The 16,881-nt window shown below is 38.1% G+C and overlaps 1 pseudogene; it reads right to left on the bottom strand.

The window, feature by feature from the left end:
• Positions 1-15,082: 15,082 nt before the first annotated feature.
• LOC143661353 (zinc finger protein 396-like) lies at positions 15,083-16,293 on the bottom strand (annotated as a pseudogene).
• Between the last annotated feature and the right edge of the window lie 588 nt (positions 16,294-16,881).

The raw sequence follows: 16,881 nt of genomic DNA, 5'->3' as shown, positions 1-16,881 counted from the left end.
TATTGTGTTTCCATAGCTGGGAACCTCTTATAGCTCATTCATCAGCTGGCTGATCTGTTCCTTATCAAAGATATAGATTGCATTCCAAAATTTTCTAATATCTTTGCTTTTAACTGTTGTGGCTTGCTGAATCAAAGCAGCTGAATTTGATAGAAGTTCAATGTCATCTCCTTCAAGAATTAACTCACTTTTCTGGGCTTGGAATACTGAACAAGTGAAACCCGGGTCTCATCCAAAATCTGCGAATGCATTCTTCACCCAAGAAATTTGGATCTCAACAAAAGACCCACTCTCTTGAAGAATGATGCTGATGGGTAAGTAAACATACCCAGAGGAAGTCCAGCCTCACACCTTTGATTTTATTCTGTGCAAGACGATAGGTAGTGTGAACTGTAGTCACTTCCTTTCTATTTCCCCCACTATTTGTCAACCTGAGGCTTCTTCTTTTTCTTCCCGTGGAGACTGATTTCCACATTGATGTAATTGGAGTCTCTCTGCAGGGTTCCTCTGGGGCCCTTCAGTCACAATTAGTGTGTGTCCCTTCAGCTTGATGTTGATGATTTCTGGTTACTGAGAATGGTCTACATTTTGCAGTAGAGGCAGCAAAGAGCTTCAAGTATTCTCTTATAGTACTTATTTTACTTCCTTTTTAGCACTTACTTCAGTTTGTTATTATACATTGCTTACTTTTTGTTTGTTTGTGTCCCTTTCCATTTGGTAGGAACTTTTGGATTCCATTTAGTATTTGGAATTCCAGTGCCTGGCACTGTGTGTGTGCAACAATATTTGCTGAAATAATGAAAGAATGAAGACTGATACCTAAATACAATTATCTGAGGAACTTACCATATGGAAATCATTTGGATCTCATCTGCCACGCCCTACCTAACAAGAAACCTAGATAGAGAACTGTTTTGTTTTGTAGGATGAAATGCAAAGAAGTAAGACTTTGTTCCACTAGAATTTGGAGACTAACCATCTGTGACCAATATCAAACTTGTCCTCATAGAAGAAGCAGCACTTTTGTCAGCCCAATGATTGAGAGACTCTAAAATTAATTGCAGACCAGAGAAAACCATCATGAAACTGTTGGCAGGTGTCTATTTAAGATTATTATATGTTTTAAAACCTTAACTTTTTTTGAGGTAATTATTTTTTGATGTCCAATTTTAAAATTTTTAATATACTTTTTACCATTACAATTGGCTTTTTTCTCTTTTTTTGTGAAAAATAACATATATACAAAAATGATATATTTTTTGTATAATCATATATAAAATTAGTTGCGGAACAGATTTCAGAGTTTGGTATGGGCCAAAATTCTACAATTTTAGGTTTTTACTATTAGCTGCTCCCAGATACTGGGAATTAAAAGAAATATCAATATACTGATTCAACAATCATACTCATCTGTTAAACTCCACCTTCTCTGCATAACTCCACCATCACCATCTTTCTCCCACTCTTTAGGAGTATTTTGGCTATGCCCTTTCTAACTTTTTCATGTTGGAAGGGGCTGTTGATAATATTGGATAGGGGAATGGAACTAGTGATGTTCTGGAAAAGCTGGCTCCTCTCCATTTCAGGACTTATCTGGTCTAGGGCCCCATCTGGAAGTTGTAGGCTTCTGGAAAGATACCCTAAGTGCGTGGAGGCTTTGTAGAATCTTATATAAGGCCCAAGATATTCTTTAGGATTGGTAGGAATGGTTTTGGTTGCGGTTTGAGAAGTTATGATAAATAGCAATATCTAACTGAAACTTGCATAAGAGTGACCTCTAGAGTATCCTCTCAACTCCTTTTGAAGTCTCTCAGCTACTGGGATGGCATTTTTTATCTCACAGTGCATGGGCCCTCCCAGGATGGCTCATCCCTGGGAGTCATCTCCCACATCACCAGGGAGACTAATGCCTTACCTTTTGCATGTAGTTTATTTATAAGCACAGAACCCTGGACTTTGTATCACTTTGGCTTCTAAGAGAGGGCTAGAACTCTCATTGGGGGAAAAACCAAGACAAATTCCAATTTGGATTGTCTACTTATCTTTTTCATGAATTGGAATTTGAATAGAAACGAGGATACCTGAGCACAATAAGATATAATATTCTCTTTTGCTCAGACAATTCTTGAGGCTGGGCAGTGATTGGGTCCTGTTCTTCTGTTAACATGAGTAACAGGAGAGAGAAGACTTTCTGAGAACTTTCCTTGCTCTACTCTATCGAAATTCCTTCAGTCTCCATGGAAATATGAGAAGAAAGTCCATTGACAGGCAACAATAGAGAATGAGTTCTTTCTGGCAAGCTCTGCCTACTTGCACTTAAGGGCTTGTAGGAAGAGTTAAGAAGTTTTAACTTTTACTATTTCCCCAATTTTGATTTTTTTTAATAGTGTAGTCTTCCAGATATTAAATAAAAGAAATAGGAAATAACAGATAAAAAACAACATTTATGCAGTTTTCTCCATAATTATAATTTGTATATCCCTAGCTGGATCTGTACATTTACTCTTTACCCCTTTAAGACTGAAAGGGCTTACTTAGGTCCTGTTTTGGGGGACTGAAAAGAAAGGGGGAATAATTTGAGAGACTGCTTCACTGTTTACAGTCAATTTTAGGGTGATGGCAGTTACCCCAACATACACTAAGAATGACAGTGGTAGTTTGAAAGATAAAAAGGAAGAGGTCAAATTTTGCAGAATTATAGTCTTTCAGGAAGAAACAATGAGCAGAGAAAAGATGCAGAAGTGGCCTTAAAAGTGAACAAAATGAAGCTTATTGAGCTCTCTATTATTTATTCTGCTTTGTCTTTACATCATAGTGTTTATTTTCTTTGAGGGGTTTTGCAAAATGTTATCCTGGAAACTCTAGAAAGTACCAATCCAGAAGAAATGTGAGATGATGGTAATAAGAAAGTCTAACAATCTTTAATCCTGTTTTTCAAATTATCAGCATACAGTTTATCTCTCATCATTTTTTTCTTATTTGTTTTTATTTTCATAATAAGGTTTGTTTTTTGATTTTTAATAATGTGGTCTTTCAGGTATTAAATAAAGGAAATAGGAAATAAAAGATAAAAAACAACATTTATACAGTTTTCTCCATAATTATAATTTGTATATCCCTACCTGGATCTGTACATCTACTCTTTATCCCTTTAAAGCTGAAAAGGTTTGTTTAGGTCCTGTTTTTGGGGACTGAAAAGAAAGGGGGAATACACCTGTAGTTGAAGGTGGTATTTTGTTCATATGGGGAATACAAAATGTATGATTATTAAATTATATCAAACTGGGAATGTTTGGGGAAATATTTTGTTTCAGTGATAGCTTTTTTTTTTTTAATCTCAAGGACGAGTTTTGAGTCCCTATTTTTCCCACAGTACTCTGTGGAACACAGAGATAGGCTAAATACCCTAAGCACAGACCATAAGGTCCTGTATTCATGTGACCAAAATTTGGCTTTGCATTTCTTAACATTCAGAGCAAAAATGTTTTTGGTATTAAAGTCAAAGTGTTCTAAAGATTAAAGATTGTCAATTGCTCAGAAGTACAGCTTTCTACAATACCCGGAACCCAGAGCAAATTCTCCTCAGAGTTTTAACCTGTAGTAGATACACTGCAGTGGAGAGAAACATATCTGCAATATAACCCCTATAATAATTAAATGATAGCAAGGTTTGTATGTTGAATTTTATAAAATTCTTCAAAGCAGTTTGGCCACATCAAATTAAAATATAATTCTGTAATGGCAAGGATATGGAGTGGTTCAAGAAATAGTTTGGATTGATCTAATGATAAAAATATGGAATATACAAGGAAGTTGGCCATATCTAGGAATCTCTCTGATATAGTACTGGAAAGAATAAGAGTTCTCTTTTATTCCACTAGAGTGGTTAAATAGTAATTTGGACTATATTTTCAGCCATTTCATTGGCAAAATTGGAGCAATATTGACTATTCATTGTTTGAGAAACCAAAGTACATGTATTTTGTGTTGTAAAATTAGTTTAAGCACCAACCAGGAGCATCGTTTTTGGGTTCTAAGGGCAATGTATTATAACATACACACAAACACACACACACACACATACAGAGACAAAATTAATTGTCGATTGATACTAAGCTAAAAATTTTATTTTTAGATTATAAAAGAAAGAATTTGACATAATTTAAACAAAGCATTTTTTTTTTATAAAATGAAAGAATTCTATCTCCTATGTTTTTTGATGAATGACAGAATTCTGTTAGGGAATTAAATATAGCTAAGACCCATCCATTTATACTCTTATAAGAGAGACATATTCTAGTCTCCATAAAACTCACATTACCCTTAAAATATATAAAAATGAGTAGGATACATTATTCTGCTTGTAGAATTCAACTAGAAGAGAGGTCTTTGCAGAATTTCTGCCAAAGATGCTGTAGGCTTCACGGAGGTTGTTTATATTCCATCAATCTTAATCTGGATTCTGACATACCATTTTAGTTATTATTAGGTTCTATTGACTGAACCAAAATATAATTGAACCAAATATGAACTTATCACATTCAACCATATTAAAGATTTCTCCTAGTCCTGAAGCATCATAGTATTGACTTCTCATCCTACCCCATTTTAGTAGAAGGCAAATATTAAAAATAAATGCTAAATATTAAATATTTAGTAGAAGGCAAAGCTCAGATTTTGGTTTTATTAAGGTGATAGTATACCCAGGTAACCCAGACCTACCTAACTTCTTCTTTAGCATTCTGCCCTTTTTCTGTGACATGTATAGGATTGTACATATAAAGTAAAATAGGAATGGATATCAAGGTATCATTCATTCAAAATATTACATTTAATATCTATCTTACATCTGCTATTGTTCTAGGGGCAGGATATTACAGCAAACAGAACAGACATAAATCCCTCATAATAAGGTTTACATTCTGGTAAGAAAATAAATAAAATTTGGAATTTTCAGATTGACTTAAAAAAATCTGGACTCTTTCTTAATATCCCAGAGCCGATCTCAGTGTTCAACCTGGCATGCAGCATGTGACTAGGCTCTTCTGATTATTATAGTCAATTTATTGTGCTTCAACGTGTAGTAAAGAGGACAAGGTTTGTAATCCCCCCCGTAAGATGATAGTCTTGTAGTCAGGTAAACATCTCTTGGTGTACATAGTAATTTTTTAAATGATGAATCATTTCTCTTAAATCGGCTGCAGCTAGTGCACTAACTCCTTGGCAAACAGGATCATTAGAAGCCAAGCCCAGAGCTCCAAGAGCCTAAGAAGTTCTCCTCTTCTTCCATCATTGCATATGAGCTGGACCCCCACCCTCAGAGTGGTGAGTCCCCCATTCTTAGCATTCATGAGCGGAGAAGCACAGTGAGGTTTTATAGCAGAGATCTTGCCCACCGATCACCATGGCCAAAAGTGCCTTAGAATTGCACCAATCCCATTTTCAACTCCTTCTTGGCTTAGGTTTGGTTGGTTGGAGAAGGAGAGATACTCTCAGAATTAGAAGTCATTTGGGGAGAACAAATTGCCCTCCTCCCCATCCCTACAAGAAAAGATGCTTTGCTGTTCTCACACAAAGACTTCTTGTCCATACAATGCAAAAGAGTTGCTCCACCTTGGGCTGCACTCCTCCACTATCACAGAACCAGCAGCTGTCTTCCAGTAGTGTTCATTGGCTTCAGTTTTTTGAAATATCTGAAACTGAAACCTGAATGCCCAGAGCCCAGGGCAGCCATCTGTGCTCTGGTTAGAGTGCCTCCCTTCACCGCACGCTCACAGCTTGGACTTTTCTTTTTAATTTTTCATAGTCAATTTATTTTGTTTAAATATGGAGTAATGAGGATCAGGTTTTTAGCTCTTCTGAGATTACAGTCCCATATTCAGGAAAACATTTTTTTAGTGTATGTGGTAATTAACATGGTAATATATAATCGCTATTAAATTGGCTGCTGCTAGTTAGAAGCCAGTAACTCCTTCACAAACAGGATCTTTAGAAGCCAAGCCAAACAGGCAGCTGATATGCCCTGTACAGTACACTGAAGTATCAGCCATCTTGTCGTTCTCCTTCTCCCTCCCTCTTTTGGACTCATTAATTCTGTTTTCAGGGCTGCTGCAGCAGGTGGGATATTTTATCTTTTCATCTCATTAATCACTTGTGGGTTGCTGAGGAGAGCTCTATTAATACCTGGTCAAAGACAGCATAATCCATAACATCTTCTAGCAGCAGCAAAGCCAGCTGTGGAGCCAAGGTGTTACTATGTAACCAGGGTGAAGTAATTTATGCAAACTAACAGGATGCATCTGTAGAGCAAACCTGCTTGCTCAAACCAAGAGTGAGATGATTGCTTTAACCCTTGCATGCATGCAATCAAAGTCATCTTTTGCGCTCTTAACATTTCCACTCTGCATCTTCTCTCCTTCCTACCTCCTCCAGTACTCCTCCTGGATTGAGTCATCAGAACCCCAACTGCGGCCCAGCAACTACTTTCAGATTTTTGCTTTAGATTTTGTTTTTAAACAATGTATTATACCTTCCACATTTTTTTTGACTGCAGCTAATTTTTGAATTAAAAATTAAACATTTGAATTAAAATATTGGAACTTGAATGCGAAATGATATTAATGTTACTTAGGAACCCTGAAAATACAAATAGACTCCTGCTCTTCTACCATTTTGTCAACAAGACCTCCCAAGACCCCCCCAAAAAACTGCATATATTGAGTATTAGTTAATGTATTTTATCATTTAAAAAAATCAGACATGCTATAGCTATCAAACAGATTATCTGAAGCAGGAGATCAATGTGTTGAGTTAGGGTAATTCCAACCAAAGGCAAAAGATCCTGACACCTTCCTTAACTTTGAGGAACTTCTCAGTGGAAAACAGATTTGCATTGGACTTGTCTCAGGTGCTGAAAATAGCTTGGGGATTCCCAGACTAGCTTCCTGGTTGTCTAGAAGGGATGGCAGCTCATAGATGAGGTGGTGCAGGCTTCACATTCCAAGGAACCCAAGGAAAGGCTTCCATTTTTTTAAATTTGATAAATGATGTTATGCTTGTGTTGTTACGAAAGGAATTGTGGCTGAGGTATTAAGTAAAGACTCACAAGGATTAAAGTCAACTGTTCAGAAGATGTGTATAGCCTGATGTTCAAAGACTTTCTTTAGGGAGATTTTTGTTTGTTTATCTTTTGTTTTTAAAGGCCAAATAAAAGTGGGTAGAATAACTATAGGCCAGCTAGGGCAAGTACAGGGCTATGGATTTTTGTATATTTTTTTAATCGCTAAAGTTTGAATATGATTATCACATGATTAGAAAGGCAGAAGAAATAACTGCTAAACGTTGAGTGGAATTAGTGTTTCTGTAGTTCTTCTTAGTAAAGCTAAGCTATAGAAATTTGTTCTAAAACCTGCATCCAACTAATGTCTGTGCCATGGTTTCCTACCGAAATTGACTATATTTATTATGCTAATATTTTGTTGTGCCATTGACTGTTGTGGCAGCTTGGTGAGGCCTAAGGGTCCCCCAATACCTCTGTGATTCATTTCTTATCACAGGCATAACTGAAGCAAACAACTTTTATAGGTTGATAAAACTGAGGTTGTAACTCTAGCCAACCCCCCACCCCCCCCATCTAAATTCCTGGACCTTGTGAATTCTATCTCAGGTAAGAATCCCAGCAAGAGCAAACCATTATTTTTTTAGTTATTACAGTGCAGGGAAGAATTGATATGAATTAAGTTGGATGTAAAAAGATAATGTTGAACTTTTTTTTTCAGCTATTAAATCCACCCCATGATTTAATAACCAGAGCTACAGAGATGCAGGTCTCTAAAGCTTCCCTACTATTTCAGGTCCTGATTCCTATGCTGCATTCTAACTTGTCCTGGGTTTACCTAATTTTGGGTTTCTTTACTCTTTCTACAGTTAAGGTGTGACCATTGTCCCATTATAAGATTTGATGCCTTATAATTTTTTTTTATGTTAAAAAATTCCTTTCCTTTGCAATTTCAGTTTTCCTTTGACTGTTCTACACGTGAACATTCAGTCTGTCACAAGACCATCTACTTTGGATCTACCTATCATGAATGGCTGGTCTCCAGCCCCCACAGAGGGACTTGGACAAAGGAAAAGAGAAACAGTTGTTAATTAAGGAAACTAGGAGTTTAATGAACATTTGACATAGAGTTTTGCCTTTTTCTATGACTTTTTTTTTTTTAGCAGACAAATACTTATAGGCAGTGAATAATTTTAGCTATACCATGGGTTGATGCAACTTATAATACCATGTTCCTTATTTTTTTGGAGTGCAATAGAGAGTTGCTAATGCAATTCAAGCCATTATTCTCATTTAAATTTCTGTAGTGGGTCCTAATATCTGGGATATCACACTAAACCCAGTTCTAGCGCCCTCAAGTGATCTGGTTCTATGTTGTGTTTAACTGCCAGGCATGAATCAGTTTTTTACTTCCAAGAAAGTAGACTCCTCACCTTCCTCAAATCAAATTTGCTTGCTTAAATGTATTCTAGGCATCACTAAGTTTTCCAGAATTTTATTTAGGATGATACCTATTAGTTGATTACATTGGACTCAATTAACTTCATTTAGGTGATAGAACCTCTTTAGCCAAGACCAGTTTGCAATTAGATAATACCAATTTGTAATTGGATAATACCTTCCACATATTTAGATGCACAGTGACCAAACCAATCGTGATAAATGTCCTATTACACTCCAGGCATATATGACCAAAGTTAGGGGAGTTTGATAAATGAAGCATATGGAAGAAGGGGGTATGATGTTAATAGACAGGGAAGTAGTGCCATATGAACAGTGGTTGAGGGTATTTGGGTGTCAGTCTTGGAAGAAAGACTCACAAGAAGAACATCATAGCAACATTTCAGAATCAGAGTAACTCTCTTGAGGAAGTGGAATTTGATAAATGTTTCCTTTTTTTTTTATTTTTGGTATGCTGTATGGTGGGAATCACATTTCATTCTTTTTCCATGTGAGTATCCTTTTATTGAAGCACCATTTGCTGAATTCTTGTTTATATGTTTTTTTCATTTGTTTATTTGCTTGTTTGTTTGTTGGTTTGGGAAGTGCATGAGTCAGGAATCAAACCTGGGTCTCCTGCTTGGCAGGCAAAAATTCTACTGCTAAACTACCCTTGCACCCCCTTGATGTGTATTTTATTGAGTTAGAGGGTAGAATAGAACCAGAACCGATGTGCAAAAGTTAAGAAAGGCATATTTAAGTATAATATAAGAAAGAGATATCTACTGATTATATTTTAAATAAAACAAACAAACAAAATAGACAGAAATGACTGCTTGACTTCTTATGATAGGGGATGGAGTGGGAGGATGGGGAGTAAAGTGGGTGAGCCTCAGTCTGGATGCTGAAGGAATCATTTTGGCCTTAGTAGGGAGCGAATGGGAGAATACATTGCCAAGTTGACACATGAATTTAACAATCACAGGGTCATGGGGTGAAGTCTGTCCTGCTTTATCTCAATGGTCTGTATTGACATTCTAGTGTACTGTTCACTTCTGGCATTTGTGTGTTTTTTTTCCCACGCACTCCATCAGGGGGCCATAGTTGTGACTGTAATTAACATATCACTATATTTTATTTCTGCAAGTTTAGCAACATAAGGGAATATTAGATGTTTCTTCTCTTTACAACCAGGGTAAAAGTGCCCCTTCCAACTCCCCTAGCAGGGAGTGAATGGGAGAATACATGGTTGTCAAGGGCCCTCCAACTCTTAGAATTTATGATTCTGTGATTTGGAATGGGGGATTGCATTAGTCAGTTTAGTCAGATTTCTCCAAAAGAAACAGAAATGACAGGAGATATATATACATTATGAGCTTTATTATAGAATTGGCTCATGAGACCGTGGGGATTGGGGGATTGTTAAGTTTGAATTTTGCAAGCTGCAAGTTAGGAACTCTGATGGAAATTTTGATGAATAACCCAGGAGAAGTTATCTGGATGAAGTAGAGATAGAAATTAGTTCTGACTACTGAAATCATCAGTTCTCTCTTTAAGGACTTCAACTGATTGGATGAGACTCCTCTTATTGCCGAGGGCAATCTTCTTTGTTGATTGTAGATGTAATCAGCCAAAGCTGCAATCAGCTAATGACTTAAATCCATGAAATGTCCTCACAATAACAATCAGGCCAGTGCTTGCTTGACCAAACAATGAGACACCATAACCTCGCCAAGTTGACACATGAATTTAATAATCACGGGATCATGGGATGAAATCTGTCCTGCTTCAGCTCAATGACATTCTAGTGTACTGTTCACTTCTGGCATTTGTGTGTTTTTCTCCTACGCACTCCATTAGGGGGCCATAGTTGTGACTGTAATTAACATATCACGATATTTTATTTCTGCAAGTTTAGCAACATAAGGGAATATTAGATGTTTCTTCTATTTACAACCAGGGTAAAAGTGCCCCTTCCACCTCCTAATTCATGGGGTCAAATATTCATAATCTTTTTCACTTCTCAGAAAATTTTGGTTATCTCATAGAAACTAGGAATACTGTTCCCATAAAAATACATATGTTGACCCAAACATGATTTTTTTGTGTATAATTATGGGGGTGTGTGCAACCCCTGAAGCTCAACTATAGACCTCTTATCAAGAGCCTCAACATTAGATGTCTCTCTTTTTTTTTTACATGGGCAGGCACTGGTAATTGAACCCAGGTGTCTGGGATGGCAGCCGAGAAGTCTGCCTGCTGAGCCACTGTGGCCCACCCTACATACTTTTTATTTATCTTACCTAGGGTTTTCTTGCTAGATGAGTTTGTTGTCTATCTGTTCATTGACCTTCAGTTCAGCTTTTTCGGGGCCTCTAGCTTAAGTTTTGTTTAACAGAGGGTAATTTTTCAGTTCTTGTTTTCTTGTTTCTTGTCCTGCTTGTAATGTGCCTTTTCCCTCCCCAACCTTAGGAGGGTCTACATAGGTATTACAGACTCCAGCCAGGTTTTCCCAGACTAAGCTGGCCTCCTTTCGGGGGGAAGGAATCACCTGCGTCAGTTTTCCCTGAGTGTGAGACCCAGCAGGTTGAAAGGCTTTCCTGTGAAGTCTCTGGGCTCTGTTTTTCTTATCTTGCCCAGCATGTGACGCTTGTCTGTCTGCGGGTCCCACCAGCAAAAGATGTTGTGGCTCCTTTAATTTTGGAAGGCTCTCCCTGTGTTCCGGAGACTCGCAGCCGGTCCAGCTGGTCCAGACTGGGGTACGCTGTGTGTCCGGTCACTGTTGTGGCTCCGGGAGCTGTTCTGTACTGTTTCTGGTTATTTAGTAGTTGCTCTGGAGGACGAACTAAAAATGCGTGCACATTACTAAGCCGCCATCTTGGCCACCCTCCCCCTATATACTTTTTAAATAGTGCTCCTTGAGTTTTTTGGTTGCTCACTTTCTCCTTGCATTTTGTTCTACTCTACAATATGTTAGGGACCTCAAGTGGTGATTTAGAACATTCCTGTTTTACTTCTTTAGCAGGACTTAGCAGGACTGCATATAAACTTCCCAAGATACTGCATTGGCAAAGCTCTCAGATAAGATTCCATGATTTATAACACTTTATAAACCCTAGAAGATTTTTTTGAAAGCCAAGCAGTCTTTTATGTTGTCTTATAAAGTATAACTGTCTTTGTTTGGGTTTTCTGGAAGACAGACCTCTAGAACAGGTATAAGTGATTTGGGAAATGCAGAAAACACTGGTAGAGAAGAGGGAAATGATATTGGGAAGAGCATTTGTGATCAAGCCAGCAGACCTGTGGGTGACTGAACTGACTGAAACCTGATATCCCATCCCCTCCCACACCCACCCTTTGCTCCATACCCAGGAAGCTCTAGAAGCCTTTGTAGAGCACATGACTCAGAGTTCTTCTACCTAAGGGATGAGGAAGCTGGGGCATTTGAACACTGACCTGCATCATTAATTGTTTGAAGGCTGCTGAAAGTGGATAGAATTCTAGTCTGTTGAGCATGTAGCAAAGAAGTCTTCAGTGACCAGAGAAGGTCCTCCTGGCAATGAAATTCAGGCACTGGCAGTGGGAAGTTGGATTGGTGTCCACCGAAGCAGTAAGGGGGTGTGGATATGGGTGTGGCATCTACAGCATCTACTGTAAGAACTTTTTATGGCACTGTGCTTGAGGCTTCTTCCAATGCATGTTCGAACAAACCTAATAATAAGTAGAATGAGACAAGATTGTTAATCTGATTAAACAATGCAACTTTTTTCTTAGGTTCCTACTTTCTTAAAAGTGTCAACTATTATAACTAAGGCTTTTTAGTTTTATCTTATTGGAGGTAAACTGGCTTGAAAGGTAGTCTGCAATTCATGTTTGGTCACAGGTTCAATTTATGTCAAATATTGTTCCAGTGTTCTTGTGAAAAATATGACGGCTATGAGCTTTATATTTTTATGTTTAAAACTTCTGTATATCCTGGGAATGGAATACTTTTGTTCTCATGGCAGGGTGGGCTGTGGAAAATAGCTCTAAGCCTATCAAGCTATTGCAACACTTTAAGGGGATAAACTCTAGAAGCATTTTCCAGGTCTTTGTGTGTGAGCCTCTCGATCCATCCAATTGCCCATATTCTTCTTATTTCTCCAGAGTTTCCTAGTACTGCTTCTGAAAATCACAAAGCCACATAGATTAGTGTTGCAGTATATCCCTAGTCTCTGTGCTCAGGCGGGCCCTATGTGTTGTCAGCTCAGCCTCTGTTTGTACACGTCCGGACTCCCATTCTCTTTATTCTCCCAAAATATCCAATCTTATCACCTGCCTCTTCTTTCTTAACAGAAGATTTTCTCTCCTATTTCTCAGAGAAGCCACCAAAAATGAATTGACAACCAAGCCAATGGACATATGTGCTCCCACACTTATTCTCTTTTACTTCTCTTCCCTCTAAAGCTCATACTTCCACTTCTGCTCTAGATAATTGTCTGCTCCTCCACCTCACCGCTCATCCTTAAAAAGTGTTAGGTGTTTGATTTTCCCTTTATGTACCATGAAATGCACTAGTTTCCCCTAGCTTTGAAAATGAATCTTTCTGTTGACCCTGTTCTAGTTCCATCTGTTACTCTATTCTTTTCCCACTCAGAAACAGGCTTCTTGAAAGAATTGTTTTTACTTGCTGACTATGGTAGGTGGAAGAGAGGTCTCCCTAAGATGTCCATGTCTTATTCCTCAAAACCTGTGAATATGTTACATTACACGCAGGAGGGAATTAGAGCTGAAAATGAAAGCAAGGTTGCTAATTAGTTGACCTTCAAATATGACTATGCTGGATTATCCAGGTGGGCCGACATGTAAGGGCTCCTTAAATGTGGAAGAGGACAGCAGAAAAATTAAAGTGATGTGATGTGATATGAGAAAGGCTCAACCATTCATTTCTGCCTTGGAAGATCAAAGGGACCATCCGCCAAGCTGTATGGCAAGCCTCTAGAAGCTGGAAAAGCCAATAAAATAGATTGTCCCCTCAGAGTCTCCAGAAAGGAAAACAGGTGTATCAGGAACTTAGTTTTATCCTAGTGAGACCCCTTTCCAATTTCTGACCTTTAGAGCTATGAGGTAAGACATTTATGTTATTTTAGGCCATGTTTGCTGGCAATTTGTCACAACAGCAATAGAAAACTAATATATTCACTTCATTATTTCACTTTCCATATGAAATCAAATTTTTATGCTTTAACAGTTCACTGGAATTCCTTTTATCAAGGTTACCATCACTCCTTTTGTTGCTAAATCCAATGGACACTTTTCAGTCTTACTTGACTCTTGATAGCAAATATCATTCTTAGTCTTGATATGCTTCTCTAAGTTTCTTTTTTGTTGTTGTTGTTCAGAAAGCTTGTTTATTGTAGGTGGGGTTACAGTAACACATATAAATTAAGCAATCTATCAATACATTTTTAGTGAGTTTCCTATTATGTCCAAGGTACCATAAAGTCTACAAAAGAAGACATTTGCCTTCTGAGAACCTAAAATTTAGTTGGGGAAACAAAATGGAGAGAACGTTCAGGATGTGAAGGCGAGGAATTGAATACAAAGAGACGGAAGCTAGAGTGCACAAGGGGTGCTGGGGAAAGTGAGTAGACCAGCATAATAGGGGGCAGAGACGTCCTGTAGAATAGCAAAGAAAAATAAACTTGGAAAGAATGGAAGAAATTTATGGAGAGGACTCCTGAATATCAGGTCAAGGAATTAAATACAGAGCCATGCTATCCACCAAGGCTGAATGGCATTCACAAAAATCACTTAATTGTAAAAGTGGAAGGAACTTTAGAGATATTATATATTCTAAACCCATAATTCACATATAAGGAAACAAACACCCTGAAAGTACTTACATAAGGTAAGCTGTAAAGTGAATACTAACACCTAGAACTTTTTCCTCATCCCAGGTTATTTCTTTAAAAGCAACATCTCAGATAAGTTACTAAGATATTGAGCTGGTTTGAAACTGTTATGTACTCCAGAAAAGCCATGCTCTTGTAATCTATACTTGTGAGTGGGACCTTTTGATTATATTATTTCCATGGAGATGTGGCCCTTCCCATTCAAGGAGGGTCTTAATTAGCTTACTGGAGTCCTTAAAAGAGCTGACGGAGAGAGAGAAAGGGAGAGAGAGAAAGAGTGGATCAGAACTGACAGGAAGAGCAGAGAAATGAAACCAAAATGCAGACATTTGGAGATACTAAGCTAAGAGGTGAAATTCAGAGTATGCCCTGGAAAAGCTAAGTGAGAGCCCATCGACACTTAGAGTGAGAACCACTGGAATCATAAGCTGAAAGCAATGAACTGAGAACACGACCAGGCAATGCCAGCCACATAGGCCCTCACTTTGCATTTTTAGCTAGCCAAGTCAGGGACCTGGAAAAAGAAAATCTGGTCTTGTTTACAAGAGAGAAAATCTAGTTTGTGGATACTTTGATGTTAGAGGAGACTGAGATCGGTATCGATATAGAGACTGCACATGTGGCTTCTCTGAATTCTTAAAGGAACAAATGCTGCTTAACATTTTTACTGCAATAATTAATCTAATTTTGATTAGCTGTGCTTTTTTTTATGTCGAAAGAGACCTGATCTCTGTCTGAAGGATTTTCCACGCTTATTACATTGAAAGGGTTTTTCTTTGTTGTGACTTCTGTGATGTTCAGTGACATGTGAGCTCAAATGGAAGGCCTTCCCACACTCATCACATTCATAGGGTTTCTCCCCAGTGTGAGTTCTTTGATATCTAATAACGTCAGAACTTCCACTGAAGGCTTTTCCATATTCATCACATTCATAGGGTTTTTCTCCTGTGTGAATTCACTGATGTTTAGTGAGGTCAAACCTCACTAAACACAAACTTTCCCTGAAAGCCTTCCCACACTCATTGCACAGGTAGTATTTTATTCAGGTATGGTATCTCTGATGCTGTGTAAAGTCCTGCACTATTACTGAAGGTTTTCCCACATTCATTGCACTCATAAGTTTCCTCCCCAGTTTGATTTCTCTGATGTTTAATAAGGACTGAGCTTCGACTAAAACTTTTACCACACTGATTACACTGGTATGGTAAGTGTTGTGTTTTGACTGAAGTTTCTTCCACGCTCTTTACACTGAAAGGGGTTTTCTCCTGAGTGGATTCTCTGATGGCCATTAAGACTAAAACTGTGCATGAAGCTTTTCCCACACTGATCACATGTGTGTTCTTTTCCTTCCTCTGAATTTCTTTGATACTTTTCAAACCTGTCCTTGCATTCACAAAGGTTTCCAAAATGGATACCCTGGAAAACATTCCTGTCTCTTCAGATTCTACTGAGGATTGTTCTATGTGATTCCATTTCTTTAGATGTTTCCTGCTTTGGAGCCAATTTCCCAGTCTCAGGTTTGGTCACACTTTCTGAAATCCTGGGTCATTGAATTTCCTCTCCAAATTCTCCAGCAAAGACACAGCCTCATCTCAATACAATGGATGTTGCTCCTGCACCCGAGACTGGAGCTCCTCAGGCAGGATGGCCAGGATCTGCTCCTTGGTATAATTCTTGGGCCTCAGCCATTTATGGTAAAGTTCCCAGAGTTGGCTTCATGCCTCCTTCAGCCCAGGTGTCTTATGACAGCTAAGTTGTTGAAAGTGTTTGTGGATGACTTCCTAGTTGGACTGGCTGTTCTGCTGCAAGCTAATTTCCTGTACAAAGAATTAACCTCCTCCAGCTTAACTATCACAGGTCCCCCCCTTCTTCTCTACCCTGGATGAAAAAATCTGTAGCCATTTTCACCCAAGAAAGTGGTTTTCCTGTAGGAGGGCTAATACTCCAAGGAGATTCCCCTTCAAAAAAAAGTATCATTAAGATGAAAAATTCCCATTAGTTATGAAAAAAATCTATGTGTACTATAAAGGCCAATGCAACTTTAAGAAAAGCAAAATGAAAAGGATTATTTGAAATTTAGTTGACAGTGTTGCAAATGATCTGAGGATTTACTGCTCCATTTCCTAATGGAAATTTATATGACCCAATTTTGGAAATTAAAAAAAATTGTCTTTTTCCTACTAATCTTTCCTGTGCTCACCCTACTCCAATTAGATCCTCTTCTATTTAAGGTATGTCAAATGCATTCCGTCTGAGGGCCTTCACACTTGCTTGGAATGCTCTTACCAAGATATCTTCATGAGAAAGTCCCTCCTTTCATTGAAGCATATTTAGAAACATTTTCTCAAAGGAGTATTTCTAGCTCATCCCATTTTAAATGATTCTTCCACCACTGCTCTCTTATTCTGTTGTATTTTCTTTGTAACACTCACTACCACTTGACATTATATTTATTTGTTTTGTTTGTTACCCCACGCAATATAAGTGCCA

The sequence above is a fragment of the Tamandua tetradactyla genome, chromosome 2 (assembly GCF_023851605.1).
Source record: "Tamandua tetradactyla isolate mTamTet1 chromosome 2, mTamTet1.pri, whole genome shotgun sequence".
Classification (NCBI taxonomy): domain Eukaryota; kingdom Metazoa; phylum Chordata; class Mammalia; order Pilosa; family Myrmecophagidae; genus Tamandua; species Tamandua tetradactyla.
Note: the sequence above shows the minus strand (reverse complement) of the source record. Positions and strands in the feature narration are given on the sequence as shown.